The 11,259-nt window shown below is 43.9% G+C and overlaps 1 pseudogene; it reads right to left on the bottom strand.

The window, feature by feature from the left end:
* Nucleotides 1-864: 864 nt before the first annotated feature.
* On the bottom strand, nt 865-10,551 carry LOC132334651 (telomere repeats-binding bouquet formation protein 1-like; annotated as a pseudogene).
* Nucleotides 10,552-11,259: the final 708 nt, after the last annotated feature.

Here is an 11,259-nt window from a genome sequence, read left to right as displayed (position 1 = left end):
AAATTTTATCATGTAAACACAACATTTAAGAAGCATTTATTACATTTTTGTATGCTAAGGGACAGCCCCAATAATTTAATGCAAAATTACAATTTTTATAAAACTTAGATTTCTACATAAATGTTAACACACTTGAAATATAAGCTGCTGTTACAAGAGGTGAACTTGCAATTAGAGTTCCTACAAACTGTTTTCACAATGATGCTGTGAAAGAAAAAAAAGCTTTTTCATTGAATTAACTCTGGGTTCTTCACCAGTACGAGTCACTGCTTTTTTAAAAAAACAACTCCACAGTAATGGACACTACAAATCTCCACACCTCAATCTGACACAAACCTCTCCGTTGTGCTTGCAGCACAGAAATGGAGATACAGGTTTGTTTTCTCCTAATTAGCAACTGCACACCCTCCACACTCTAGAAATTAGAGGACAAGGTCTCTCTGCTTCATGGGAGGGATTGTACAGCTAATTTATAAAAAACTGAAACAGGGGGCCCAAAAATACATCCTACTTTAGAAAAAAAAGATCAAGATATCTTCAGATTGGAAATGAATGTAGACACAGTGATTTCAGGCTTGATTATCTCCTGGTTTATTCTCTCCCACTAGTGGTACATCCCCAGGAAGAAAGTATCCCCTGGGTGTTAAATGACAATGTTGATCTTTTCCACACAATTTAGAGATGGGAAAGCTTTAAGAACTGGCCCTACATGGAGAGGTTTCACAAATGCATTTTTGCAACACTCTTGGAATTTTTTTACTTCTTTTTTATTTTTGCCTAAGTCAGTTCTTGATGACAAATAGGCAACTTTCTGTGCAGAAAACAAAGATATTTTGGAGTATATAGAATTACAAAAAAAGCTGCCACAGAAGTTAAAATCACTTGGGGAATCAGCAGAACACAGAGATGGAAACAATCCCTCTCCTTTTTAAAGCAGTCACAGCAAGCTTACTCATTTGTTTGCAGCTCTGCAGCACAAAAGTAGCAGCTTTGACGAGCTCCTCGTCCTGAGATTCTGTCAATACCTGAATCATGAGTGGCAGACCATTGTTCTGAGGCAGCTCACACTGGTTCTCTTCTAGAACAGGACATGGTAAAGGAAAGGTTTGGTTTCAGCCCCACACACCTTCACCTTACAGTCATTGCAGGGGCCAATACTGGCAACTCTCTGCAAGTTTCTGCAGAAAGAGAGATTTTCACTCCAGACCCGAGCCTGCTGCAGTGACAGCAGGAGAGCTTTACATCCCACAGGATGATTTGACCAGAACTCAGGTTGCTGTAAGAAAACTGAAGGACTGAGACCACTTATTCGATGGAGTTCCAAGCTCATTTAATTGTGGCTCAAAACATTTGAATAATGACTCCTGTATTTCTTCTCTTTCACAACCTGCTCTTGGAGTAGATATGCAACATTTCTGTGAGGCCTGGGATGCAGAAATATCAAAATCTCAAGGTTTCTATTTAGCAAAATAAAATTAGTAGCTTAAGCCTGGTCTAGCCAATCTGTTCCTTCTCATTTCTTATGCCATTAGCTGAATTTTTATTGTGATCTCATTCCCATATGGAATCATATAACTGGTAACTTGCAAACATAGTTCTTTCTTCTTTAAACTTAACAAAAAAAAGGAAATAAAAACTTTTAACATTTTTATTTTGACAGTGTTGACATCTGAGGAGAAACCTTTTTTCTGTTGAAATAATTTTAAAATAATTTTTCTATTCAAAAGACATTTTCCATTATTTCTTGTTTCACTAATTCTTCATGAAAAAATGTCTGTTAAAATAAATTTATGACCTCTTGAGCTAGTTATTGAACATGTTATTGGCACTCGGAGGATAAAAATCAACCTATTTGAGCAAAAGGCCTTTTTCTTGTTTCTCTAAACATACATGAGAAAAACCAGAAGTACAAATGAATTTCCCTTTCTCTTTGCTTGCACTACCACAAAATACCAACTGAAGTGCTGTATTTGTACCAGATATGCTTGGGCAAGCCCTGAGGAACACGACAAAACCATTTCAGAGCCACCAACTGCTTCTGTGTCTTGAAACCAATGCTCTTACATGGCTTTTACAAATATTCCTGGCCTTGTAAGCAGTGGAAAGAAGCTGTATGTGCCAAGGACCATGAAAAGGGGGCTCAAGACAACCCATTTGCTAGGTCTGGATGGTAGGAGCTTTCAGGTCTGGATTAATTATTCCTTGTGACACCTAAGCCCAGCTCTGCATTCTTGCATATTTAGTCTACTTTTCAAAGCTACTAAAGACACTTCCTGCTAACAAGCTTTAAAATTTAAAGATGGAACATTCTAGAAAACTTTTTGTCCAAATACTGACATTGTATTATTTAACTGAACTCTCTCTCGTGTTCCAGTCTTGATGAAGTGACACCACAGGAGGAGTCAGTGGATGAGAATTTAGGAGAAGCTGACAGACAGGAAAAAGAAAAAGCAAATCTTACCACAAACTTCAGTACAGTGTCCAATTGTTAGAATAATACTGATTTTTTTCTCCTGTGCTCAGTGTCTCATTGGACAGCAGCTTCAGCAGCTCTGACACAGTGGGATACTTTGCCAAGACAACACTCATGGCAGCTGTTGGTTAAAATAATTGGAAGGAAAAGAAAGTCGATTGTGAGTGTACAGGAATTATCCAAGGATCAAATGCTGGGTTTGGAGAGAACTGTACAGAGCCCTCAAAGCCTTGGGCCTGCTCAGCCCTGCCCTGCTCCACCTTGAACAGCTCAGATTACCCCACCCCTCTTGTGCTGCTCCCAAATCCAGCCCTGCCCATCCTCCCAGCCTGTGCTCCACGGAGAGGAGGCAGAAGATCTGATGAATGAGGAGGGCTTTGCACTGTGCAGCTTCTGGAGATCCCTGCTGAGTTTCTCCATGTCCTTGATCAGCTCCAGCATGGAGCCAGAGAGAGTTGAATAAGCTTTGACACGCAGAGTATCTGCCATAAAAAGAGCAGGGGGCAAGCCCTTCCTGGCACTGGCAACACCACTGCTAGAGCATCCACGCTGAGGCCCAGTCCTGTCACACCCAACTGAGCTGAAACTACCCTCACAACTAGTGCAGGCTGATGCTTTTCAACTTCTGGGAATTTCCATTTGAAGCTCTTATGGCAGAAGTGTGAGATACAGCAACCATGGCCACAGCACAGGCTCGTCAGGATCACAGGTTTCTGCAAACCTTCTGTGGAAAACACAAAACCTCATCAGGAGAGCAGTACCCGGCCAGCAAACCAGAGCAGAGTGTGCTGTGCACAAACACCACGTCCATTCAGCTCCACCTCTAAATGACTAAAGCTTCCTAAAGCTACACAATTTATTATTCAGCCATAGGCATAACTCCAGGATCCAAACTGACTGGTCAAATCCAGGCCCAGAGCTCAGCTTTACTTACCCAGCAAGGGCTGGAGCATCTCAGTTTTAATTTTCAGTTGGGTTTAAATTTCACTGCATTTATTTGAGCAACGATGGGACAGTAATCCACCTCAGATGAACGGAATCACTCCCCACTTACACCTCTGAGTTTTAAAAAGCATTGCAACATCCACTGGGATGTGGAGAACTTAACTGCCTTTAAGCATTCATTTCTGCAACTTTTCCACCAGCACAAGACTTTAAAAATAGCATTTTAAAGTTGCTATAGATCAAAAATGTCTTTCCACTCACAGTTGGTAGCAATACAGGCATTCAGAGTCTTTGTTACTACCACTGCAATTTTCATGCTGGAGTGACACAAACAGGAATCAGGCATAAGCTCAAAGAGAACTTTGGCTAATGTATCCAGTCCCCCAATAGAAACAAAAGATTTCTGCACATCTGCTCAGTGGAAAAAAGAAAAAATGTGATTTAAGCAAGAGAGTTTGCAAATTCTTTTAGCATTTCACCAAGTAAGTCCATCAGAGTTTTTCTGTGCATGTGTCAGTCATTACATTTCTTCTACAACAGAAGCTGGAGATACATTAATCTTAAGAAATGCAGTAACTGCATATAAAATAGTTCCAGGAAAACATGACCTTGATATATGCACACCAATGGCAAACATCATGCCTGAGTTCTACCTAAGTCATTGTTTTCAGCCATGTCACAAGGACTTTAATTTAGACACACTTTTAATCAGAACAGCTCCCAGCAGTTTCACTGACCCTATCAAATGTAAGCAGGCTGTGGCTATTTGTGGACTTGAGCACAGCACAGTGTAAGTAAAGATGGTGGAATACAGTGGTCAGAGTAAAAGTGGGAAGAACAGCAAATGACTTTGTAGAGATTGACAAGAAAGGAAAACCCATTTAGCTCTCAAATTAAACTTCCTTTTATCAAATGCAAAGCTGTGTAAAGCTTGAGCTGCACTTCCAGTTGTTTGCAACTGTGAGACCAAGAAATGAACAGATGGGACGAACTATCCCAGGCTCTGTGCAACTCTCGAGCCACCCTTTGGCATAGGGAAAAACCCCACAGCAAACGTTCTGATTATCTTCTAGAAAAGTAAAAACAAATTACCCCAAATCAAAACGCAATGAAATCAACTTCAGCTGAACAGTAAAAATGAAACCAAAGTGTTACCGATTTGGAGAATATCTCTGAACTTCTTCCACAGTTTTCAGAGCAACACGTCCCGTGCTGGGGGTTGTTGACACAGGCACAGAGAGTGCTGCACACTGAGGACCAGAGCTGACAGCAGGGATCAGTGTTTTCAGCTGACAGATTCTTCTCAGACCTGGAGAGAGTTGTTCTGTTGCGGACAAAGAAAACAAATCCCAGACAGTCAAGGAAACATAGCTGCTAACCAGCCTACTATTTGTCTGTTTGAATTGCAACCCTGTTCACCTGAACAACTGCAGCAGCAGGCTGATGCAGCCTGTGTCTCTGACATGGGTTTGCCCATTTTCTAAAAGAGAACACACACAAGACTCCAGAGACAAATGCAACTGCAGACAAAATCTTAACAGCAAGTTGAATTTACATACATACATTCCCTTTCCTAAGCACATATCCTCCCCAGAAGGAAATACAAAATCATATCAACATATTGGTAAATAACCTTTCTATGTCTCTGTCTTTCTAGACACTCTCAGAAACTATGGGTTTGCATTTGCAAACTCTCTTTTTAGAACTAAACCATGTTCTGCTGTTTAAGGAAATCCAGGTGAGCAATGACCTACTTCGACAATTCAGGTTCGGTTACATGCAAACATTCATCTTTATAAATTCACTTCACCACAACATTGCTTATTGCATGTTCCAAAGTTTGGACTGCAGATTGGCAAACAGAAAAGGAGTGTTGTCGTAACACAGAAAAAAACCCAACTTACCATAATTTGACACCAGTACTAAGATGACAGAAACAGACATTCTTTTCAAGTTCACATCAGAATCCTTTTTAATTCAAAATAAAACGAGTTCTTCAAGCAATGCAGAAGTACACAAAGTCTGCTGACAAGACACTGAAAACAAAAAGTGAAAACCATTAAGTCCTAAAGTAAGCTATTTATCATCCTAAATTATTAAGTTTCAGTTGTGGCCAGTATGTGGGGAGCAGAGACAGGGCAGGACTATGAAGTGCCTGAGGGCTTCCCCCTGCAGTGAGTTCTACACCAAGCAGGACCCTGTCAAGCTTTGGAACAATCCAGGAGTCACTGAACACTTGCTGCTAAAGGACAGGGAGAGTGCAGCTGTCTGGTAACTTAAAGACACCCTGTGTGCACAAGTCAGCAAGGCACAGATCAAATCTGGGGATGGACAGGGCAACTGGGGCACCTTCCCTGCCCTTGCTCCAACTGACAATCTTGTAGTCTCATTTTGTGAGACCAAAAGAAAGTGGAGACAAAGCAGGAGCACAAGTAATGACAGGGGGCCAGAGTGCACTCAGAAATACAAACAGTGTTATTTTTATTGCCATTACTTTCTAGAATAATCCCCAATGTAAATAAAGCTGCTTCCTTTACGATGCAATGAGCACTCGACTTGGCAAGGTCATTTCTAAACATCAAACCACCAATTCCTCCAAAGTATTTGCTTGCTTCACCTACAAGAGGAAAAAAGAACAGAAACTTCTGCTTCTGTTTCTCTGCAAAATGAAAGGCTTCTAAGATTTTCCAACATCTCAAGCCTTATGTCCTTTAGACATTTTTACAGTGCCCACCAGTTCCTTGGCATATATGGGGAACATAAATGCCTGCATTGTTTCTAAGGAAAAGCCTTTCTTACTGTTTTGTTGGCAAATGGAATAGACAGTGACCACAGCCTCCTGCTGAGACAGAGGGCAGTCCAACTGAGATTTAAGGCATTCCAGCAGTAAGGTCAGATCTGTTTTCATATCTAGGAGCAAACACAAAAAACTTCATTAAAATTGTTATCTTTTCTCTCTATTAATCTAGTCAGTATTAGAATAAACCTGTCAAAATGCAGTATGTAGGTGTGTTTTAAAAAAGGGGGGGGAAGTGAGCCAAAATGGAGCTACATCACTTCTATTCAGCCACCAACAACAAACCTAGAAATATTTCTGTCCATCCTTTGTTATTTGAGCATGAGTTCCTTTGCAGAGTAACAGCCTCCTTTTAATATTTCTGGCCTTTAATTACTAGTAATTCTTAGTAAATCTGATGTAAACCACTAAATATTAAATTCACAATTGCAAGGTGCATTAAGTGTAAACAATACACAGCCATTAAAGTATTCAGAGTGCAAATAAAATTCAGAGTGCAGTTGAAAATCTGTGGAGTAGTAAGGAAAGAGTCCAAGAGCACAAGGCTGCTCCGTGGTACTGAGGTACAGGAGACATAAACCATGCAGCACAGCAGCAGAGCCCTCAGTCAGGTGGGTGGAGACAGAACACAAAATATTCTCTGGGCACCTACACACAACCCTGGGTGGGAAAACAGACTTGGAAAATCTGCTTCTTAGTCTTTGGGGTATCATTAAAAGACTTAGTTGATAATTATTTCTAACAGTGACAGAAGATATTGTTAACAGTAAACCCTTACAAGGTTTGAGGGTTCTTAAAGAAGTTAAAATACAATAAAAATGTGGATAAATATTAGCAAATTAAAAACAAAAAAAGTGACTTCGTAATGGTGTGTTTTACTATGTGTGCAGGTTTGACATTGGATTTACCCTTTGCATAGCCAATACAGTATCCAAAATGTGGAAATTAGGAAAAAGCATGTTCTCCCAACTGCTCACCACCCCACAACAGGCCTATCACAGTCTACTAAAACTTTGTAAAATTGATGCAGATTATAATGACAAATTATATTAGATATCTTACCACACTGATTTATCTGCACCTTTTGAGTGTTCTTTTTTTTTAAATCTCTGTTCTTGTTCTACAACAGCAAGGAAAAAGTTTTTTCAGTTCTGTTCAGATTAGCAGTGTTTATAATATATGCAGTAGAAATGACACCATTTTTCTAAAATGCACTTTTCCCAGTTTTCTGCTTTTACTTTGTCATCTCACACACACACAGTTGAATGTATTGTTGTATGGCAGAGTTTTCCTTTGGAAATACAGTCTTTTATAACAGCCCTGCATTTGTAACTACCAGGTGATCATCTTTTGAGAGTGGACATTCTGCAGAAATCAGGTCGTTCCATGTTACCCCTGAGGGTCACTGTCAGTAAAGAACATCCCCTGCTCTGTGTCACTGATCACAACAAAGCTGATCCAACTTTCCTTACAAGAGTGGCCAACTTTGCCATTGGCCAACAACTGGCACTAAGACCAAGTCATGTTACTTAGGGGGTGGACACTCTAAAACACTCAGCCTCCTGCTGCTCAAGGAGCCACCAAACCATCAGCATTGTTCTGGCAGCACTGATCAAACCAAGGGCAGTGAGCACAGAGACATGTTCCTTACAGAGAGAACCCACTGAAATTCCCCAAAGACATTGCCACATTACATGAACCATGCAACCCACAAAACCCCACAGCATTGCTTCTTCACAAACCCCACAGGGCAGCCTCTGAGAGCAGAGCAGCAGAGTGGCATTCAGCTTTGGAGGCAGAAAGATGCTCCCTCAAACATGCCCCAAGTCCCAAACAGAGAAGGCTGATGCAAGCATCACAGTAACCTCTTACAATTTCTCCAAAAATTACTTCGCTCCAGGTAGAAACTTTAAATCAGTGGCAAATGCAGCTTAAGAATGGATTCATTTTCCTTCTCCAAGTGGAGCAAAGGCTCAAAGCAGAAGCACTGTCATCCTAATGAAGACAGCCAGCCCTGCTTTCTCTTGGGAGTTACTGACTGCCCCCATTCCTTTGCTGCTTCCCTTACACAGCGAGAATTCAGAGAGTTCATCTCCCAGCAGCCTTTCAGAAGTGATAACAGACATGGATTTCATTTTCCTGCAAATCCAACCCTGCCACAACAAGGAAAAGCTTGCCAGCCTTCCTCACCTCTTTTTGTCCTACTGCCACCACCCTGCCAGCCTAAGAAAAAACACAACCCACCCAAACAAAAGGAAGCCTGTAAAAATGAGTTCGCTCTGGAGCTAATTGCTTTTCAGAAGAGTTTCATTTAATACATGTTTATATAATTATGCAATATAAGAAGCACAAGGGGTTTAAAACTGGATGTATACAAGGATGTATATTTTGACCTTTCCCTGCATCTTTTTGACTTTTGCAACCTACAGGAGGCATGGAAAATAGCATTGATAAGCCAGCATACATTATAATTAGATGCAAATAGCTCACCTCGGTTGTTGCATCACAGAGCAAGGTGGAAAGACAAACAACTAGATTTGCTTCAACAAACAGCTGGCAAATGTTGCATCTAAAATTCTTCTCCATCAGTTATGGAAAATAATCCAGTAACATCATTTCAAATCTCAGAAACCACTCCTGGAGAAGTGCAGATCTGTCAATGTGTGTGCTCAGCAGCACCAGAGCACATGGCTGGCACGGTCAGTAGACCAGCCAGCCTGGGCAGGACTTATCCTTCAAAACCCAGGGAGCAAAGCCCAGAGGGGAGAAGTGCGGGTTGTTGGCGTCCTGTGGAAACCAAACCCCACAGCAGCAGCTGAGGCCGTGAGGACGCTGCGCTGTGGAACAGGACTTGGGGCTGTCCTGGCCTATTTCAGCTCCCTCGCACCTTCCTCCCTCAGATGGGCCGTGTGTGATTTACAGCTCGTTATCAGAGCTCCCCTCTGAAGCCTTAGCAAGCACCCCAGATCAGCCCAAATATTAAAGGGAAAGAACATATACAAATTTAAAATAAGGGGGGGAGGGGGGTTGGAAGGCAACAGTTTAAAGAGAAACAGCAGCTGCATTCTTCTGTGGGAATGCTGGGGAGTCCCAAGGTGGGAAATGGGGCACGGCTCGGGTACCTGTGATCCAGTGGCGCGGGTGGCTCCGGGCAGACCCCGAGGCGAGGCGGGTGCCCGCTGCCGAGCGCTGTCCGGCTGAGGGGTGGGATCTGTGGGCTGAGGGGTGGGATCGCCAGGCTGAGGGGTGGGATCTGCGGGCTGAGGGGTGGGATCCCCGGGCTGAGGGGTGGGATCTGCGGGCTGAGGGGTGGGATCGCCAGGCTGAGGGGTGGGATCTGCGGGCTGAGGGGTGGGATCTCCGGGCTGAAGGACAGCGGAGGCCCCGCCGGGCTGAGGGCGGGGATCTCGCGGAGCTGAGGGCAGAGCCCGACCCGGCCCCTCAGGAGACGCCACAGCCACAGCGCCGCCCCAGCGCCTCAGGGCGCAGCCGCCCTCGGACTCGGGACAGCCCTGAGCCTTCCCCTCAGCCAGGCGGGAAGCGCTTGGAATTGTAGAACCGACAGAGGTGAAAGAGACCTTGAGGAACATCAGTTCACCGTCAGCCCAGCACTGACACTGCAAACCCTAAACAACTGAACCATTTGCCTCTTTAACATCTCCAGGGATGGCAAGTGCACCACCTGTCTGGCCAACCTATTCCCAGGCCTGAAGACCTGAGCAGTGAAATTTTTTTTTCTAAAGTCTAACTTGAATTTCCTCTCAACGTGAGGCCACTTCCTCTGGCTCTCAGTGCAGGCCCAGCAGAAGAGAGCAGCCCCCCCTCAGTGCACGCTCCTGTCAGGGAGTTGGAGAGAGCGGTGAGGTCCCTCCTGAGCCTCTTCTCCAGACTGAACAAACCCAGCTCCCTCAGCTACTCCTCATGGGACATTTTTTCTAGAGCCTTTGTGAGCCTTGCTGCCTTTCTCTGGACACACTCAGCCCCTCAATGTCCTTTTTCCCGAGGTGCCAGAGCTGACACAGCCCTCGAGCTGTGGCCTCAGCAGTGCCCAGCACAGAGGGGCAGGCACTGCCCTGGCCCCGCTGCCCACACTGCTGCTGATCCAGGCCAGGTGCCATTGGCCTCTTGCCCCCTTGGGCACACTCTGGCTCACACTGAGGCGGCTGGTGACCTGCAGGATGTGGCACTTGGCCTTGCGGAATTTCACGCCCTTGTCCTTGGCCCATTGATCCAGTCTGTCCAGGTCTCACTGCAGGGCCTTCCCATCATCCAGCAGATCCACACTCCCACCCAACTGGGCATTGGCAAATTTACTGAGGGTGCTGTCAATCTCCATCTCCAGATCATCAATAAAGATGTTAACCAGGACCAGCCCCAAAACTGAGCCCTGGAGAACACATTTCAGTGCAGCTCAGTTTGCATACTCTGCAGTTGGAGGCTGCAATGCCCCCACAACAGAAAGAGCTGCCATCCCTTGGCATTGGCCACACACACAGGTGCAGGAAACAAACCTTTTACTCGGTGAATATGGCTGACAGAGCTGAGCTTTCGGGCACACACTCCCTTTCCCTAATGACCCTGAACTCAAGAAAAGGTATTTCACCTTCCAGCTCTTTGCACCATTGCATCCTCAGACCATCAGAGCTCCACCAGCCTCTCTCATCCTTTTGCACATTCTCCCCACTCAAACTGAGGAGCAGCTTTGATAAGAAAAAATGCAGTTCTGCTGCCAAGGAGGTGAGCCAATTTGCAAATGTAACTTACCCTGCCAAAAACAGCTACTGCCTTTTTCTTTCAGAGGCGAGTCATGAGAAGTAATGAACATGTGTTGCATTTTAAACCAAAGAGGAAAAGAAACGAAAGCACTCACAGAGGATTTGGCAAAGCCAAGAGATGCCAATGTGGCTTATCCTGTTGGCTGCTCAGTTATTGCAGCCCTTTGCTACTTTACCATTTGTCTTGTTTGGAGATTGTGCTCAGATAATTCAATGATGGGTACAAGAGAAATCTAAAAAATCATAGCTGATCTCAAGATAATACAATT

The sequence above is a fragment of the Haemorhous mexicanus genome, chromosome 16 (genome assembly GCF_027477595.1).
Source record: "Haemorhous mexicanus isolate bHaeMex1 chromosome 16, bHaeMex1.pri, whole genome shotgun sequence".
Taxonomy (NCBI): Eukaryota; Metazoa; Chordata; class Aves; order Passeriformes; family Fringillidae; genus Haemorhous; species Haemorhous mexicanus.
This window is presented reverse-complemented; position numbering and strand designations above follow the sequence as displayed.